This window comes from Hyperoodon ampullatus (assembly GCF_949752795.1).
Source record: "Hyperoodon ampullatus genome assembly, contig: SUPER_X_unloc_1, whole genome shotgun sequence".
Lineage (NCBI taxonomy): Eukaryota > Metazoa > Chordata > Mammalia > Artiodactyla > Ziphiidae > Hyperoodon > Hyperoodon ampullatus.
The window spans coordinates 1,898,738-1,919,966 of NW_027641097.1; the positions used below are offsets into that span (position 1 = coordinate 1,898,738).

Genomic DNA, 21,229 nt, shown 5'->3' on the forward strand with positions numbered 1-21,229 from the left:
TGAGATAGCCATAGGTATGTAGGTTTATCTCTGAGCTTTCTGTCCTGTTCCATTGATCTGTGTTTATGCCAATCTACATACAGTTGATTCCATTATGGAGACATATAAATACATAGGTTTCAAGATTATTACCAGTCAGATATATTCCTCTTCAGTGAATAGGTTGTTTTGTGTCCAGTTCATTGAGAAAGGAGTAGGTCTTGTCTATTACATATTTGGTATATGGAATGGTATCTGTGCTAATTTCAAACTCTGCTTTTACACATCACCCCACGTCACCTTTCCCTTAAGGAGGCATAAGTGTGTTTTCTAAATGTGTAACTCTGTTTTCTTTTGAAATTCAGTTCATGTGTATCCATGTTTACATTCCCTCTATAAGTGATATATTACAATAAGTTTCTTTTTCTTTGTGGCTCATTTCCCTTAGCATCATCATACCTAAAGCCATTCATTATGCTGCTATTGGCCTTATGACATGGATTTTATGTCTGAGTGACATTCCATTGTATATAAGTACCACAACATCTTTATCCATTATTTTCCCTTTCCTGGGATATTTAAAGTGTACCAAAGTCGAGGTTCTTGTAAACAGAGCAGCTCTAAACTTTGGACTGGCTGTGTTTTGTGGATTTTTAGTTTTCCCAAAATACACGCCCATGTGTGGAAGTGTGCTATGCTCTGTAGCTCTGTTTTAGAAAACAACATACAGTTCTCCAGAGAGCCTGTTGGCCATTTACATCCTGTCCATCGGTGTAACCAGGCTCCCTTTTCTCCATGGCCTGTCCTGTATTTGTGGTTTTTACACTATTTGCGGATGGCCCTTTTGACCGGAGGTAAGTGACACTTCTATGTAGGGTGGATTTGCAATGCCTGATGGCTTGCTTGGCCAAAAAGGGCGTATGCATTTTTTTCCCGAATATATTCAAGAAAATACACATACTCCCTTTTCGGCCAAGGGCAACATTGTCGAAGTTCTGTCGTTTTTCATGTGCTTTAAAAATGACTCCAATCTACCTCTTGAAATCTGTTTCCTTCAGTTCTGCCTTGCTTTCAAATCCTCTTCACTGCCTTACCTCAATATATTTCTGGATGATAGTTGTCCTTTATAACTCTGCAAGTTTGTGAATTGCTGTGCCCCTGATTTCCATTTTTCAACTTGCTTATTTGTGAGCTGGCTGCAATACCGCAGGATGGTTTTAGGTCCTAGTCTGGTCCCGGTGTTGCAGGCTGAGCCTGTGTTTAATTCTTTTTCCTGATGGGAAACTAGAGTGACATGTGCCCATTCAAACACCTAGAGCTAATCTCTCATTTGTTTCCCCACTTCCTGTTCATCCTCTGCACAATTTGCAAACTGTGAATAACAGGAGGGTAAAGGCGCTGACACTCCAAGTGGGGAGATTTTTAGTAATGCAGATGGAATGGCGAAGCCGATCATGAGGAAAGGAAAAATGAGGTACCTTTTAGAAAACTTTACCGATTACACAGTGTACCATCCACTGGGTTCCCCAAGCATGTCTTAACTGTAGGAAGATTCCCTTAAACCTGGAGAGTTTGGGCCACTGGAATGGGTAGCACACAGTATTGCTCTAAGTGGTGTTCTTTTGCTCACAGAACCTCAGGAATCTTGTCAGACCCCAGTGTCCAGTCTTATGTCTCATCCACCTGTGGATGTAAAGGTGGTCAATCCAGGTTGCATCACAGGCCCTGAACGTAATTTTTAAGACTTTCTCCCTGTTTCACGGTTTTTCCATTTTGCTTTTGAAATTTATTTTTATAAGGTGGTTTAGCTGAATTTCAGTGCTGTGTTCAAGTCATTAGACACACACATGATTCATTTATGGAGACATGAGAATACATATGTGTTAAAATTCTTACTAGTCAGATATATTCCTCTTCAATGAATAGGGGTTGTTGAGTCCAGTTCACTTTGCCGGGAGTAGGTGCTGTCTATTACATACTTGGTTTAGGGAACGATATCTGTGCTAATTAAGGACTGTGTATTTATGCATCACCCCAACTCGCCTTTCCCGATAATCAGGCAGAAGTTTGTTTTCTAAATGTGTGACTCTGTTGTGTTTGTAATTCAGTTCATGTGTAACCATGTGTACATTCCCGCTATGAGTGATAACTTATGATAAGTTTCATTGTTCTGTTGTCTTTCCTAACTCAGATCATGTGTAGCCATGTTTACAGGACATTCATAAGTGTTATATTATGATAAGTTTATTTTACCCTGTGACTTATTTCACTTAGAATCATCGTACCTGAATCAACTCATTTTGCTGCTACTGCCCTTATGACATTGATTTCATGGCTTAGGGATATTCCATCGTACATAAGAAACACAATTTCTTGAACCGTTTTGTCTTTCCTGGGATATTTAAGGTGTACCCAAGTTGAGGTTCTTGTAAGCAGTGCAGCGCTAAATTTTGGGGTGGCTCTGTCTTATTTATTTTCAGTTTTCCCAAGGTATCTTCCCTAGACTGGAAGTGCCCTTGGCTCTGTAGCTCTGATGTTTACTTGATTTAGGGAACACAATGCACTCCTCCAAAGAGGCAGTTGGCAATTTACATCCTGCCCATCAGCATAACTAGGCTCCCTGTTCTCCTGGGCCTGTCTTGCCTTTCTTTATTTTACACATTTTGGGGATGTCCCTTTTGAGCGGTGGGAAGTGATACTTCTTTGTAGTGCAGATTTGCATTGCCCGCTTGCTTGCTTGGCCAAAATGGGCGTATGCATTTTCTCCTGAATATATTCAGGAGAAAACGCATACGTCTTTTTTGTCCAAGTGCATCCTTGTCAAAATTGTGCCCCTCTTCCTGTGCTTTAAAGGCAATTCCAATGTAACTCTCGAAATCTGTTTCCTGCATTCTGGCTCGCTTTCAAGTCTGCCTCATTGCCTTCCCTCAACAGATATGTGGAGGATTGTTGTCCTTTATTACTCTGCCCGTTTGTGAATTGCTGTGCCCCTGAGCTCCATTTTTCAACTCGTTTTTTGTGAGCTGACCCCAAGTCCAAAATTTTGGTTCAGGATCTATACTGGTTCCCGGCGGGTGGCTGTGATTTTGGTTAATTCTTCTTCCTGACAGGAATTAGAGTGACATGTGCCCGTCCAAATCCCTAACAGCTATCTCTCATTGGTTCTCCCTCTTCCCTTTCATCCTCTGCCAAATTAGCAACCTGTGCGAAACAGGAGTTTAAAGGAGCTGTCTCTCCAAGTTGGGAGATTGATAGTAAAGCAGTTGGAAAGTCAAACTGGAGCACCAGGAGAGGCATTATTTGTTGTGTTTTAGAAACCTTTCATATTCAATGTGTGTCCATTCTCTAGGTTTCCCGTACATGTTATAGCTGTAGTAATATTCCCTTCAACCTGGAGAGCTGTGAACCTTGGAATGTGTGCCACGCATTATTGCTTTAAATGGTCTGCATTTGCTCACCGAATCTCACGAATCCTCTCAGTTCCAAGTGTCCAGCCTTATGCCTCATCCAGCTGTCATTATAGATAGGGTCATTCCAGGTTTCATCAGAGACCCTGTAGGAATTGTAAAGAATTTTCCTCTTTTTTTGTTTTCTTTTTGAATTTTCTTTTTATAATGGGTTTGAGCTGATTCTCACTGCCATGTTTATGCCAGTCTAGACACACTTGATTCCCTTACGGAGACATATTAATACATAGATTTTAAGATTCTTACTTGTCAGATATATTCCTCTGCAGGAAATATGGGGTTTTGAGTCCCTTTCACTGAGGAAAGTGTAGGTCTTGTCTATTCCGTATCTGGTTTTTGGAACGGTACCTGAACTACTATCAAATTCTGGTTTTATGCATCACCCTATCTCTCCTTCCCCGTTAAGCAGGCATAAGAGTGTTTTCTAAATGTGAGACACTATTCTCTTTCCTAACTCCGTTCATGTGTAGCCATGTTTACAGGACCTTCATAAGTGATATCTTATGATAAGTTTCTTCTTCTCTGTGACTTATTTCACTTAGAATCATCGTATCTGAATCCACTCATTTTGAAGCTACTGGTCTTATGACATTGATTTCATGGCTGAGGGGTATTCCATTGTACGTAAGTACCACAATTTCTTGAAGCATTTTTGTCTTTCTTAGGATATTTAAGGTGTACCCAATTTGTGGTTCTTGTAAGCAGTGCAGCCCTCAATTTTGTGTTTGCTGTGTCTTATTGATTTTCAGTTTTCCCAAGATATCTTCCTTAGACTGGAAGTGCCCTTGGCTCTGTAGCTCTGTTGTTTACTTGTTTTAGGGAACAGAATGCACTCCTCCAGAGAGGCAGTTGGCAATTTACATCCTGCCCATCAGCATAACTAGGCTCCCTGTTCTCCAGGGCCTTTATTGCCATTGTGGTTTTTACACATTTTGCATATGTCCCTTTTTACCGATTGGAAGTGATACTTCTTTGTAGTGCAGATTTGCATTGCCCGCTTGCTTGCTTGGCCAAAAAGGGTGTATGTGTTTTCTCCTGAATATATGCAGGAGAAAACGCACACGCCCTTTTTGGCCAAGTGCATCACTGTCGAAGTTGTGCCTCTCTTCCTGTGCTTTAAAGGTGATTCCAATGTACCTCGTGAAATCTGTTTCCTGCTATTCTGGCTCACTTTCAAGTCCGCCTTGTTGCCTTCCCTCAATGGATTTTTGGACGATAGTTGTCCTTTATTACTCTGCCAGTTTGTGAATTGCTGTGCCCCTGAGCTCCATTTTTTAACTCGTTTTTTGTGAGCTGATGGCAGGTCCAGAACTTTGGTTCAGGATCTATTCTGGTTCCCGGCGGGTGGCTGTGACTTTAGCTAATTCTTCTACCTGCCGGGAAATTAGAGTGACATGTGCCCTTTCAAATGCCTAACAGCTACTCTCTCATTGGTTCTCCCTCTTCCCTTTCATCCTCTGCCAAATTGGCAACATGTGCGAAACAGGAGGTTAAAGGGGCTGTCTCTCCAAGTTGGGACATTGATAGTACAGCAGTTGGAAAGTCTAACCAGAGCACCAGGAGAGGGAATATTAGTTGAGTTTTAGAAACATTTCATATTCACAGTGTGTCCATTCTCTAGGTTTCCCGTACACGTTATAGCTGTAGTAATACTCATTCAACCTGGAGAGTTGGGACCCGTGGAATGTGTGCCACACATTATTGCTTTAAATGGTCTGCATTTGCTCACCCAATCTCACCAATACTCTCAATCCCAAGTGTCCAGCTTTATGCCACATCCAGCTGTCGTTGTAGATAGGGTCATTCCAGGTTTCATCAGAGCCCCTGAAGGAATTTTAAAGAATTTCCCTGTTTTTTTGTTTTGTTTTCGAAATTCTTTTTATAGTGGGTTTCAGCTGATTCTTACTGCCATGTTTATGCCAGTCTAGACACACTTGATTCGCTTACGGTGACATATCAATACACAGGTTTTAAGATTTTTACTAGTCAGATATATTCCTCGGCGGTAATATTGTGTTTTGAGTCCCTTTCACTGAGGAAGGTGTAAGTCTTGTCTATTCCGTAGGTGGTTTTTGGAACGGTACCTGTACTAATATCAAACTCTGATTTTATGCATCACACAACCTCTCCTTCCCCCCTTAAGCAGGCACAAGAATGTTTTCTAAATGTGATACTCTGTTCTCTTTCCTACCTCAGATTATGTGTATCCAGACAATTTTAAAGGACCTTCATAAGTGATATCTTATGATAAGTTCCTTTTTCTCTGTGACTTATTTCACTTAGAATCATCGTACCTGAATCCACTCATTTTGCTGCTACTGGCCTTATGACATTGATTTCATGGCTGAGGAATATTCCATCGTACGTAAGTAACACAATTTCTTGAACCATTTTTGTCTTTCCCGTGATATTTTACGTGGACCCAAGTTGAGGTCCTTGTAAGCAGTGCAGCCCTAAATTTTGGGGTGGCTCTGTCTTATTGATTTTCAGTTTTCCCAATGTATATTCCATAGACTGGAAGTGCCCTTGGCTCTGTAGCTCTGTTGTTTACTTGTTTTAGAGAACACAGTGCACTCCTCCAGAGAGGCAGTTGGCAATTTACATCCTGCCCTTCTGCATAAGTAAGCTCCCTGTTCTCCAGGGCCTGTCTTGCCTTTCTGGTTTTTTACACATTTTGCGGATGTCCCTTTTGACCGGTGGGAAGTGATACTTCTTTGTTGTGCAGATTTGCATTGCCCGCTTGCTTGCTTGACCAAAAAGGGCATATGCATTTTCTCCTGAATATAATCTGGAGGAAACGCATATGCCCTTAATGGCCAAGTGCATCATTGTCGAAGTTGTGCCCCTCTTCCTGTGCTTTAAATGTGATTCCAATGTACCTCTTGAAATCTGTTTCCTGCTATTCTGGCTCGCTTTCAATTCCATCTCGTTGCCTTCCCTCAACAGATTTTTGAACAATAGTTGTCCTTTATTACGCTGCCAGTTTGTGAATTGCTGTGCCCCTGAGCTCCATTTTTTAACTCATTTTTTATTAGCTGACCGCAAGTCCAAAATTTTGGTTCAGGACCTTTACTGGTTCCCGGCGAGTGGCTGAGACTTTGGTTAATTCTTCTTCCTGATGGGAAATTAGAGTGACATGGGCCCGTCCAAATGCCTAACAGCTACTCTCTCATTGTTTCTCCCTCTTCCCTTTCATCCTCTGCCAAATTGGCAACCTGTGCTATCCTTGAGGTTAAAGGGGCTGTCTCTCCATGTTGGGACATTGATAGTAAAGCAGTTGGAAAATCAAACCGGAGCACCAGGAGAGAGACTATTAGTTGAGTTTTAGAAACCTTTCATATTCACACTGTGTCCATTCTCTAGGTTTTCCGTACATATTATAGCGATAGTAATATTCCCTTCAACCTGGAGAGTTGGGACCCTTTGAATGTGTGACACACATTATTGCTTTAAATGGTCTGCATTTGCTCACCGAATCTCACCAGTCCTCTCAGTCCGAGGTGTCCAGCCTTATGCCACATCCAGCTGTCATTGTAGATAGGGTCATTCCAGGTATCATCGGAGCCCCTGAAGGAATTGTAAAGAATTTCCCTGTTTTTTTGTTTTGTTTTTCAATCTCCTTTTTATAGTGGGTTTAATCTGATTCTCACTGCCATGTTTATGCCCGTCAAGACACACATGATTCCCTTAAGGAGACATATCAATACATAGGTTTTAAGATTTTACTAGTCAGATATACTCCTATGAGGGAAATATGGGGTTTTGAGTCCCTTTCACTTAGTAAGGTGTAGGTTTTGGCTAATCGTTAGGTGCTTTTTTGAACGGTACATGTACTAATATCACACTCTGGTTTTATGCATCACCCCACCTCTCCTTCCCCATTAAGCAGGCATAAGAGTGTTTTCTAAATGTGAGATTCTTTTCTCTTTCCTAACTCAGTTCATGTGTACCCATGTTTACAGTACCTTCATAAGTGATATCTTATGTTAAGTTTCTTTTTCTCTCTGACGTATTTCACTTAGAATCATCGTTCCTGAATCCAATCATTTTGCTGCTACTGGCCTTAGGACATTGATTACATGGCTGAGGGATAATCCATCGTACGTAAGTAACACAATTTCTTTAACCATTTTTGTCTTTCCTGGGATATTTTAGGTGGACCCAAGTTGAGGTTCTTGTAAGCAGTGCAGCCCTAAATTTTGGGGTGGCTCTGTCCTATTGATTTTCAATTTTCCCAAGGTATATTCCGTAGATTGGAAGTGCCCTTGGGTCTGTAGCTCTGTTGTTTACTTGTTTTAGGGAACACAATGCACTCCTCCAGAGAGGCAGTTGGCAAATTACATCCGGCCCATCAGCATAACTAGGCTCCCTGTTCTCCAGGCCCTGTCTTGCCTTTCTATTTTTTTACAAATTTTGCGGATGGCCCTTTTGACCAGTGGGATGTGATACTTCTTTGTAGTGCAGATTTGCATTGTCCGCTTGCTTGCTTGGCCAAAAAGTGTGTATGCGTTTTCTCCTGAATATATTCATGAGAAAACGCATACACCCTTTTTTAGCTAAGTGCATCACTGTCGAAGTTGTGTCCCTCTTCCTGTGCTTTAAAGGCGATTCCAATGTACCTCTTGAAATCTGTTTCCTGCTATTCTGGCTCGCTTTCAAGTCCGCCTCGTTGCCTTCCCTCAACAGATATTTGGATGATAGTTGTCCATTATTACTCTGCCACTTTCTGTATTGCTGTGCCCGTGAGCTCCATTTTTCAACTCGTTTTTTGTGAGCTGACCGCAAGTCTAAAATTTAGGTTCAGGAACTATATTGGTTCCCGGAGGGTGGCTGAGACTTTGGTTAATTCTCCTTCCTGCTGGGAAATTAGAGTGACATGTGCCCGTCCAAATGCCTAACAGCTACTCTCTCATTGGTTCTCCCTCTTCCCTATCATCCTCTGCCAAATTGGCAACCTGTGCGAAACAGGAGGTTTGAGGGGTTGAATCTCGAAGTTGGGAGATTGATAGTACAGCAGTTGGAATGTCAAACCAGAGCACCAGGAGAGGGACTATTAGTTGAGTTTTAGAAACCTTTCGTTTCTTCACAGTGTATCCATTCTCTATGTTTCCCGTACATGTTATAGCTGTAGTAATATTCCCTTCAACCTGGAGAGTTGGGACCCTTGGAATGTGTGGCACGCATTATTGCTTTAAATGGTCTCCATTTGCTCACTGAATCTCACCAATCCTCTCAGTCCCACGTGTGCAGCCTTATGCCACATCCAGCTGATGTTTTAGATAGTGTCATTCCAGGTTTCATCAGAGCCCCTGAAGGAATTGTAAAGAATTTCCCTGTTTTTTTTATTTGTTTTCGAAATTCTTTTTATAGTGGGTTTGAGCTGATTTTTACTGCCATGTTTATGCCAGTCTGGACACACTTGATTCCCTTACGGTGACATATCAATACATAGGTTTTAAGATTCTTACTAGTCAGATATATTCCTCTGCGGAGAGTAGGGGTGTTGAGTCCCGTTCACTGAGGAAGGAGTAGGTCTTGTCTATTCTGTATTTGGATTATGGAATGGTACCTGTGCTAATATCAAACTCTGGTTTTATGCATCTCCCCACCTCTCCTTTCCCCTTAAGCAGGCATAAGTATGTTTTCTCTATGTGAGACTCTGTTCTCTTTACTAATTCAGTTCATGTGTACCCATGTTTACATTTCCTTCATAAGGGATATCTTATGTCAGAATGCTCCATGGCTCTTGTCATCATAATGCTCCATGATGCTTGTCACCACGATTATCCATGGCCTTCTCATCACAATACTCCACGGTCTTGCCATCACATTGCTCCATGCCCTGATCATCACAATGCTCCATGTCCCTTGTCATCACAATTCTCCACCTCTTTGTCATCACAATGTTCCTTGACACTTCTCATCACAATTCTCCATGCACTTGTCATTGCAATGCTCCCTGAACCCTGTCATAGCAAGCTCCATATCCTTGTCATCACAATGCTTCATGACATTGTTATAAAAATTCTCAATGTCCCTTGTCATCACCATGCTCCCTGCCATTGTCATCACAATGCTTCATGACACTTGTCATAACAATGCTCCAAGCCCTTGTCATCACAATGCTCCATGCCCTTTTCATCACAATGCTACATGACCCATGTCATCACAATGTTCCCTGACACCTGTCATCACAATGCTCCTTGCCCCTTGTCAGTACAGTGCGCCATGATGCTCGTCATCACAATTACCCAAGGTCTTCTCATCACAATGCTTCTCGATTTTACCATCACAATGCTCCATGCCCTGGTTATCTCAATGCTCCATGTCCCTTGTCATCACAATTCTCCACGTCCTTGTCATCACAATGCTTCTTGACACTTCTCATCACAATGATATATGCTCTTGGCATCACAATTCTGCATGCACTTGTCATCACAATGCTCCATGATCCCTGTCATAACAAGCTCCATGTGCTTGTCATCACGATGTTTCAAGACCTGGTCATTAAAATTCTCAATGGCCCTTGTCATCACAGTGATCCATGCCCTTGTCATCACAATGCTCCCTTACCTTTGTCATCACAATCCTCCATGACACTTGGCATCACAATGCTCCATGTCATTGACATCACAATGGACCATGGCATATGTCATCAAAATGCTCCCTGACACCTGTCTTCACAATAATCCATGACGTTGTCATCACAATGTTCCATGCTCTTGTCATCACAATGCACCATTCCCACTGTCATCACAATAATCCATGAAACTTGTCAGACCAATGCTCCATGACCCATGTCATCACAATGCTCCATGCCTTTCTCAGCACAATACTCAATGAGACTTGTCATCACAATGCTCCATGTGCTTGTCAACACAATGCTACACCAGTTTGTCATCACAATGCTCCATGAACTTCTCATCAAAATGCTCTGTCACCACTAATATCACAATGTGCCATCAGTAGTCATCACAATACTCCCTCACCCTTGTCATCACAATGTTCCATGACCCCTGTCATTCCAATACTACATGCCCTTATCATCACAGTGCTCCATGACCCCTGACATCACAGTGCTCCATAACCCATGTCAGCAAAATGCTCCATGACCCATTTCATCACAATGCTCCATGACCCCTGACCTCACAATGCTCCATAACACATGTCATCAAAATGCTCCATGACCTTTGTCATCACAAAGCTCTATTACCCTTGGCATCACAATGCTCCATGTCATTGTCATCACAATGCTCCATGAACCTTCTCTGCACATTGCACGATGCCCTTGTGATCACAAATCTACATGACGCTTGCCATCAAAATGCTCGATGCACTTCTCATAACATTGCCCCATGCCCTTGTCATTACAGTTCTCCATGAACCCTGTACCACAGTATTCCGGGCCCTTGTCATCACAATGCTCCATGCCCACTCTCATAACAATAATCCATGAAACTTTTCAGACCAATTCCACATGGCCTTGTCATCACAATGCTCCATTACCCCTGTCATTATAATGCTCCATGATCTCTGTCATCAAAATGTTCCACAGCCTTGTCATCACAAGGCTCCATGACCCTTGTCATCACAAGGCTCCAAGACCCATGTACTCACAGTGCTGCATGCCCTTGTGATCACAAAGATCCATAATGGATGTCATCAGAATGCTCCATGGCTTTCTCATCGCAATGCTCCTTTCCCTTGTAATCAGAATGCTCCAAGACCCCTGTAATCACAATGCTCCATGCCCATTTACATCAGAATGCTCCATGAGACTTGTCATCACAAGGCTCCATGGTTTTCTCATCACAATGCCCCAAGACCTTGTCATCACAATGCTCCATTCCCTTGTCATCACAATGCTCCATGACTGCTGTCATCACAATACTCCATGAACATTTTCAGCCCAATGTTCCATGACATTCTCATCACAATGCTCCATGACCCCTGTCATCACAATGCTCCATGACCACTGTCATCACAGTGCTCCATGACCCCTGACAAAACAGTGATCTGGGACTCTTGTCATCAAAATGCTCCATGACACTTGTCATCACAATGATCCTGCCCTTGTCATCCCAATGCTCCATGAACCCGTAATCACAATGCTATGTGACGCATGTCATCACAGTGCTCCATGACACTTGTCATCACAATGCTCCATGCCCTTCTCATCACAATGCACCACGACATTGTAATCAAAATGCTCCATGACCTTTGTCATCACAAAGCTCCATGACCATTGGCATCAAAATGCTCCATGCTCCTTTAAATCAAAATGATCCATGACCCCTGTCATCACAATGCTCCAAACCCTTGTGATCACAATGTTCCATAATTCTTGTCATCACAACGCTCAATGATGCCTGTCATCACAATACACCATGCCTTTGTCATCACAATGCTCCATGACCTTTGTCATCACAATTCTCAATACACTTGCCATCACAATGCTCCCTAACACTTGTCGTCAGAATGCTCCTTGAACCCTGTCATAAAAAGGCTCCATGCCTTCTTCATCACAATGCTCCATGCCATTTTCATCACAATGCTCCTTGCCATTGTCATCACAATACTCCATAAGCTTGTCATCAGAATGCTCCATGACCCTTGTCATTACAATGCTCCATGACCGCTGTCATCAGAATTCTCTATAACACCTGCCATCACAATGCTCCATATCCCTTGTCATTACAGTGCTCCATGACACTCGTCATCACAATTAGCCATGGTCTTCTCATCACAATGCTCCACGGTCTTGCCATCACAATGCTGCATGCCCTGGTCATCACAATGCTCCATGTCTTTGGTGATCACAGTTCTCCACGTCCTTGTAATCACTATGCTCCATGACACTTCTCCTCACAGTGTTAAATGCTTTGTCATCACAATTCTCTATGCACTTTTCATCGCAATGCTCCATGACACCTGTCATAGCCAGCTCCATGTGGTTGTCATCACAATGCTTCATGAATTGTCATCAAAATTATCAATGGCCCTTGTTATAACAATGCTCCATGCCCTTGTCAACACAATGCTCCAAGCCATTGTCATCACAATGCTCCATTACCTTTGTCATCACAGTCCTCCATGACACTTGGTATCACAATGCTCCATGGCATTGTCATCACAATGGACAATGACATATGTCATCACAATGCTCCCTGACACTGGTCTTCACAATAATCCATGACCTTGTCATCACAATGATCCATGCCCTTGTCATAACAATGCACCATGCCACTGTCATCACAATGCTCCATGCCCTTTTCATCACAATTTTCCAAGAACCCTATAATCACAATGCTCTATGCCCCTTTTCATCAGAATGCTCCATGAGACTTGTCATCACAAGGCTCCATGGTCTTCTCAACATAATGCTCCATCACCATGTCATCACAATGCTCCATTCCCTTGTCATCACAATGTTCTATGACACCTGTCATCACAATACTCCATGAATATTTTCAGCCCAATGTTCCATGACCTTCTCATCACAATGCTTCATGACCCATGTCATCAAAATGCTCCATGACCACTGTCATCAAAATGCTCCATGATCATTGTCATCACATTGATCCATGCCCTTGTCATCCCAGTGGTCCATGGCCACTGTAATCACAATGCTCTGTGACGCTTGTCATCACATTGCTCCGTGACACTTTTCATCACAATGCTCCATGCTTTGTCAGCAAAATGCTACATGACATTGTCATCATAATGCTCCATGCGCTTGTCATCATAATTCTACATTACCATTGTCATCAAAATCCTCCATGAACCTTGGGATCACATTGCTTCAAGCCCTTGTCATCAAAATGCTCCATGTTCTTTGAAATAAAATTGATCCATGACCTCTGTCATCACAATGCTCCAAACACTTGTGATCACAATGTTCCATAACACTTGTCATCACAACACACTTTGATGCCTGTCATCACAGTTATCCAGGACTTCTCATGACAATGCTCCATGAACTTTGTCATCACAATGCTCAATACACTTATCATCACAATGCTCCCTGTCATTTCTCGTCAGAATGCTCCTTGAACCATGTCATGAAAAGGATCCATGGACTTTTCATCACAATGCTCCATGCCAATTTCATCACACAACTTCACAAGCTTGTCATCAGTATCCTCCATGACCCTTGTCATCACAATGCTCCATGACACTTGTCATCACAATGGTCCACGCCCATGTCATTACAGTGCTCCATGACGCTAGTCATCACAGTTATCCATGGTTTTCTCATCACAATGCTCCACGGTCTTACCATCACAATGCTCCATGACACTTCTCATCACAATGTTACATGATCTTGTCATCACAATTCTTCATGCACTTGTCATCGCAATGCTCCATTACCCGTCATAGCAAGCTCCATGTGCTTTTCATCACAATGCTTCACGACCTTGTCATCAAAATTCTCAATGGCACTTGTCATCACAGTGCTCCATGCACTTGTCATCACAATGCTCCATGACCCTTGTCATCGCAATGTTCCAAGCCCTTGTCATCAAAACGCTCCATTACTTTGTCATCACAATCTTCCATGACATTTGGTATCACAATGTGCCATGCCATTGTCATCACAATGCTCCATGCCCTTGTCATCACAATGCTCCCTGACCCCTGTCATCACAAAGCTCCGTGACTCCAGTCATCACAATGATTCATGACCTTTCTCATCACAATGGTCCATGCCCTCGTCACACAAGGCTCTGTGACCTTTGTCACCACAATGCTCCATGCACTTGTCATCTCAATGCTCCACGCCCACTGTCATCACAGTAATCCATGAAACTTGTGAGACCAATGTTCCATGCCCCTGTCATCACTTTGCTCCATGCCCTTGTCATCACAATGCTCCATGACCCTTGTCATCACAATGCTCCGTGACTCCAGTCATCACAATGATTCATGACCTTTCTCATCACAATGGTCCATGCCCTCGTCAAACAAGGATCTGTGATCTTTGTCACCACAATACTCCATGAAATTTTCATCACAATGCTCTGTGTCCCTTGTCAACACAATGCTCCATGCCTTTGTCAGCACAATGCTCCATGACACTTGTCATCAAAATGCTCCATGCGCTTGTCAACACAATGCTGCATGACACATGTCATCACAATGTGCCATGCTCTTTTCATCACAATGCTCCACATCCTTTTCATCGCTATGCTCCATAAAACTTCTCATCACAATGCTCCACGCACTTCTTATCACAGTGCTCTCTCACCACATTTATCACAATGTTCCATCACTAGTCATCACAATACTCGCTCACCCCTGTCATCACAATGTTCCATGACCACTGTCATCACAGTGCTACATGCCCTTATCATCACAATTCTCCATGACCCCTGACATCACAATGTTCCATAACCCCTGTCACAAAATGCCCCATGTCCCATTTCATCACAATGCTTCATGACCCCTGACATCGCAATGTTCCATAACCCCTGTCATCAAAATATTCCATGACCGTTTTATTCATATTGCTCCATGACCCTGTCATCACAATGCTCCCTGCCCTTCTCATCACAATGCCCCACGCCCTTGTCATCAAAATGCCCCATGACATTTGTCATAACAAAGCTCCATGACACTTGGCATCACAATGCTCCATGCCCTTGTCATCACAATGCGCAATGAAACTCTCATCACATTGCTCCATGCCCTTGTCATCACAATGATCCATTACACCTGTCATAACAATGCTCCATGACCCCTGCCATCACAGTGTTCCACGGCCTTGTCATCACAAGGCTCCATGACCCTTGTCATCACAATGCTCCAAGACCTCTCTAATCACAATTCTCCATGCCACTTTTCATCTAAATGCTCCATGAACACTGTCATCACAATTCACCATGCCCATCATCATAATGATTCATGATATTGTCATCACAATGAAATCAAAATGCTCCATGTCCTGTCATCACAATGCTCCAAACCAATCTGTTCACAATGTTCCATAACACTTGTCATCACATGCCCCATAACGCTCGTCATCACAATTATGCAAGGACTTCTCATCACAATGATCCATGACCTTTGTCACCACAATGCTCAATACACTTGGCATCACAATGCTCGCTGACACTTGTCATCAGTATGCTCCTTGAACACGGTCGTGACAAGGCTTCATTCCTTTTTCATCACAATGATCCATTCCATTTTCATCACAATGCTCCAAGACCCCTGTTATCACAATGCCCCGTGACTCCAGTTATCACAATGCTTCATGACATTTGTCATCAAAATGGTCCATGACCTCGTCACACAAAGCTCTGTGACCTTTGTCACCACAATGCTCCATGAAATTTTTATCACAATGCTCTGTGACCCTTGTCATCACAAAGCTCCATGCCTTTGTCAGCACAATGCTCCATGACCCTTGTCATCAAAATGCTCGATGCGTGTGTCAGCACAATGCTCCATAACCCATGTCATCACAATGCACCATGCACTTGTCATCACAATGCTCCACATCCTTGTCATCAAAATGCTCCATAAACCTTGTCATCACAATGCTCCATGCACTTCTCCTCAAAATGCCTTCTCACCACTGATATCACAATGTTCCATCACTAGTCATCACAATACTCCCTCACCCCTGTCATCACAATATTCCCTGACCCTTGTAATCACAATTCTCCATGCCCTTGTCATCACAAAGCTCCATGACGCATGTCATCAGAGTGCTCCATGGTCTCCTCATCACAAGGCTCCATGCCCTTGTCATCACAATGCCCCAACACTCCTGTAATCACCATGCTCCATGCCCCTTTTCATTTCAATGTTCCGTGAATCCTGTCATCACAATGCACCGTGCCCATCACCATAATATTTCATGCTATTGTCATCACAGTGAAATCAAAATGCTAAATGACCTCTGTCATCACAATGCACCAAACCCTTCTGATCACAATGTTCCATAACACTTGTCATCACAATGCCCCATGACGCTGGTCATCACAATTATCCATGGTCTTCTCATCACAATGCTCCATGATCTTTGTCATCACAATGCTCAATACACTTATCATCACAATGCTCCCTGACAGTTGTCATCAGTATGCTCCTTGAACCCTGTCATGGCAAGGCTCCATGCATTTTTCATCACAATGATCCATTCCCTTTTCATCACAATGCTCCAAGACCCCTGTAATCACAATGCTCCATGTCCTTGTCATCACAAAGCTCCATGACACATGTCATCAGAATGCACCATTGCCTTCTCATCACAATGTTCCATGCCCTTGTAATCACATTGCTTCAAAACCCCTGTAATCTCAATTCTCCATGCACCTTTTCATCAGAATGCTCCATGCCCTTTTCATCACAATGCTCATGACCCTTGTCATCGCAATGTTTCAAGTCCTGGTCATCAAAATGCTCCATTACCTTTGTCATCACAATCCTCCCTGACACTTGGTATCACAATGCTCCATTCCATTGTCATCACAATGGACAATGACATATGTCATCACAATGCTCCCTGACACCTGTCTTCACAATTTGCCATGCTCTTTTCATCACAATGCTCCACATCCTTTTCATCGCTATGCTCCATAAAATTTCTCATCACAACGCTCCATGCACTTCTCATCAAAATGCTCTCTCACCACATATATCACAATGTTCCATCACTAGTCATCACAATACTCGCCCACCCCTGTCATCACAATGTTCCATGACCACTGTCATCACAGTGCTACCTGCCCTTATCATCACAATGCTCCATCACTCCTGATATCACAAAGTTCCATAACCACTGTCACAAAATGCCCCATGATCCATTTCATCACAATGCTTCATGACCCCTGACATCGCAATGTTCCATAACCCCTGTCATCAAAATATTCCGTGACCCTTTTATTCAAATTGCTCCATGACCCTGTCATCACACTGCTCCCTGCCCTACTCATAACAATGCACCACGCCCTTGTCATCAAAATGCCCCATGACATTTGTCATCACAAAGCTCCATGACCCTTGGCATCACAATGCTCCATGCCCTTGTCATAACAATGCTCAATGAAACTCTCATCACATTGCTCCATGCCCTAGTCATCACAATGCTCCATTACACCTGTCATAACAATGCTCCATGACCCCTGCCATCACAATGATCCACGGCCTTGTCATCAAAAGGCTCCATGACCCTTGTCATCACAATGCTCCAAGACCTCTGTAATCACAATTCTCCATGCCACGTTTCATCTCAATGCTCCATGAACACTGTCATCAAAATGCACCCTGCCCATCATCATAATGGTTCATGCTATTGTCATCACAATGAAATCAAAATGCTCCATGTCCTCTGTCATCACAATGCTCCAAACCCATCTGATCACAATGTTCCATAACACTTGTCATCACATGCCCCATGACGCTCGTCATCACAATTATGCAAGGTCTTCTCATCACAATGCTCCATGACCTTTGTCACCACAATGCTCAATACACTTGTCATCAGTATGCTCCTTGAACACTGTCATGACAAGGTTCCATGCCTTTTTCATCACAATGATCCATTCCCTTTTCATCACAATGCTCCCAGATCACTGTTTTCACAATGCTCCATGCACCTTTTCATCAGAATGCTCCATGGCACTTTTCATCAAAATGCTCCATGACCCCTGACATCACAATGTTCCATAACCCCTGTCATCAAAATGTTCCATTACCTTTGTCATCACAATCCTCCATGACACTTGGTATCACAATGCTCCATGCCATTGTCATCACAATGGACAATGACATATGTCATCACAATGCTCCCTGACACTTGTCTTCACAATATTCCATGACCTTGTCATCACAATGTTCCATGCCCTTGTCATCACAATGCGCCATGCCCACTGTCATCACAATAATCCAGGAAACTTGTCAGACAAATATTCCATGCCACTGTCATCACAATGCTCCATGCCCTTGTCATCACAATGCTCCATCACCCCTGTCATCACAATGCTCCGTGACTCCAGTCATCACAATGCTTCATGACCTTTGTCATCACAGTGCTCCATGCCCTCGTCACACAAGGCTCTGTGACCTTTGTCAACACAATGCTCCATGCCCTTGTCATCACAATGATCCATGCTCACTCTCATCACAATAATCCATGAAACTTGTCAGACGAATAGTCCATGCCCTCGTCACAAAAGGCTCTGTGATCTTTGTCACCACAATGCTCCATGAACTTTTCATCACAATGCTTTGTGTCCCTTGTCATCACAAGGCTCCATGCCTTTGTCAGCACAATGCTCCTTGACACTTGTCATCAAAATGCTCCATGCGCTTGTCAGCACAATGCTCTATGACACATGTCATCACAATGCTCCATGCACTTCTCATCAAAATGCTCTCTTACCATACATATCACAATGTTCCATCACTAGTCCTCACAATACTCCCTCACCCCTGTCACCACAGTGTTCCATGACCCCTGTCATCACACTGCTACATGCCCTTATCATCACAATGCTCCATGAGCCCTGACATCACAATGTTCCATAAACCCTGTCACAAACTGCTCCATAACCCATTTCATCACAATGCTTCATGACCCCTGACATCACAATGTTCCATAACCACTGTCAACAAAATATTCCATGACCCTTTTCATCAAATTGCTCCAAGACCCTGTCATCACAATGCTCCCTGTCCTTCTCTTCTCAATGCACCAAGCCCTTGTCGTCAAAATGCCCCATGATCTTTGTCATCACAAAGCTCCATGAGGCTAGGCATCACAATGCTCCATGCAATTGTCATCACAATGCTCAATGAAATATCTCATCACATTGCTCCATGCCCTTGTCATCACAATGCTCCAGTACACCTGGCATAACAATGCTCCATGACCCCTGCCATCACAATGTTCCACGGCCTTGTCATCACAAGGCTCCATTTCCCTTGTCATCACAATGCACCAAGACCTCTGTAATCACAATTCTCCATGCCCCTTTTTATCTCAATGCTCCATGAACCCTGTCATCACAATGCACCATGCCCATCATCATAATGATTCATGCTATTGTCATCACAATGAAATTAAAATGCTCCATGACCTCTGTCATCACAATGCTCCAAACCCTTCTGATAACAATGTCCCATAACACTTGTCATCACAATACCCCATGACGCTCGTCATCACAATTATGCAAGGTCTTCTCATCACAGTGCTCCATGACTTTTGTCACCACAATGCTCAATTCAATTGTCATCACAATGCTCTGTGACACTTCTCATCAGTATGCTCCTTGAACACTGTCATGACAAGTATCCATGCCTATGTCATCACAATGATCCATTCCCTTTTCATGACAATGCTCCAAGACCACTGTTATCACAGTGCTCTGTGACTTCAGTCATCACAATCCTTCATGACATTTGTCATCACATTGGTCCATGACCTCGTCACACAAAGCTCTGTGACCTTTGTCACCACATGGCTCCATGAACATTTAATCACAATGTTCTGTGATCCTTGTCATCACAAAGCTCCATGCCTTTGTCAGCACAATGCTCCATGACCCTTGTCATCACAATGCTCGATGTGTGTGTCAGCACAATGCTCCATAACCCATGTCATCACAATGCGCCATGCACTTGTCATAACAATGCTCCATAAATCTTGTCATCACAATGCTCCATGCACTTCTCCTCAAAATGCTCTCTCACCACTGATATCACAATGTTCCATCACTATTCATCACTATACTCCCTCACCCCTGTCATCACAATGTTCCATGAACCCTGTCATCACAATGCTACATGCCCTTATCATCACAATGCTCCATGACACCTGACAGCACAATGTTCCATAACCCCTGTAATCAAAATGCTCCATGACCCTTTTCATCACAAAGCTGCATGACCACAGACATCAAAATGTTCTATAACCTCTGTCATCAAAATATTCCATGACCATTTTCATCAAATTGTTCCATGACCCTCTCATCACAATGCTCCCTGCCCTTGTCATCACAATGCACCACACACTTGTTATCAAAATGCTCCATGACCTTTGTCATCACAAAGGTCAATGACCCTTGGCATCACAATGCTCTATTCCATTGTCATCACAATGCTCCATGAACCCTCTCATCACATTGCTCCATGCACTTGTCATCCAAATCTCGATGACGCTTGTAATCACAATGCTCGATGCCCTTGTCATTACAATCCTGCATGATTGATGTATCACAGTGTTCCATGCCCTTGTCATCACAATGCTCCATGCCCACACTCATCACAAAAATCCATGAAAATTTTCAGACCAATGCCCCATTCCCTTGTCATCACAAAGCTCCATTACCCCTTTCATAACAATGCTCCATGACCCCTGCCATCACAAGGTTCCACGGCCTTGTCATCACAAGCCTCGATGACCCTGGGTATCAAAATGCTCCAAGACCCCTGTATTCACAATGTTCCATGCCCTTGTCTTCACAAAGCTCCATGACGCATGTTATCAGAATGTTCCATGGCCTTCTCATCACAATGGTCCATGCCCTTGTAATCACAATGTTCCAACACCACTGTAATTACAATGCTCCATGCTCCTTTTCATATCAAAGCTCCATGAACCCTGTCATCACAATGAACCGTGCCCATCAGCATAATATTTCATGCTATTGTCATCACAATGAAATCAAAATGCTCAATGACCACTGTCATCACAATGCACCACACCCTTCTGATCAAAATATTCTATAACACTTCTCATCACAATGCCCCATGACGTTAGTCTTCACAATGAC

The 21,229-nt window shown here is 43.1% G+C and overlaps 1 long non-coding RNA gene across 1 annotated transcript in view; it reads right to left on the reverse strand.

Moving 5' to 3' along the window:
• Positions 1–1,545: 1,545 nt before the first annotated feature.
• Positions 1,546–21,229, reverse strand: part of LOC307069972 — a 264,159-nt gene continuing 244,475 nt past the window's right edge. Inside the window, exons 2-3 of the long non-coding RNA XR_013811508.1 lie at positions 3,438–3,532; positions 1,546–1,662 (exon numbers count right to left, since the gene is read on the reverse strand). This is a non-coding gene — a long non-coding RNA (uncharacterized lncRNA). The remainder of the gene's footprint in view (positions 1,663–3,437; positions 3,533–21,229) is intronic.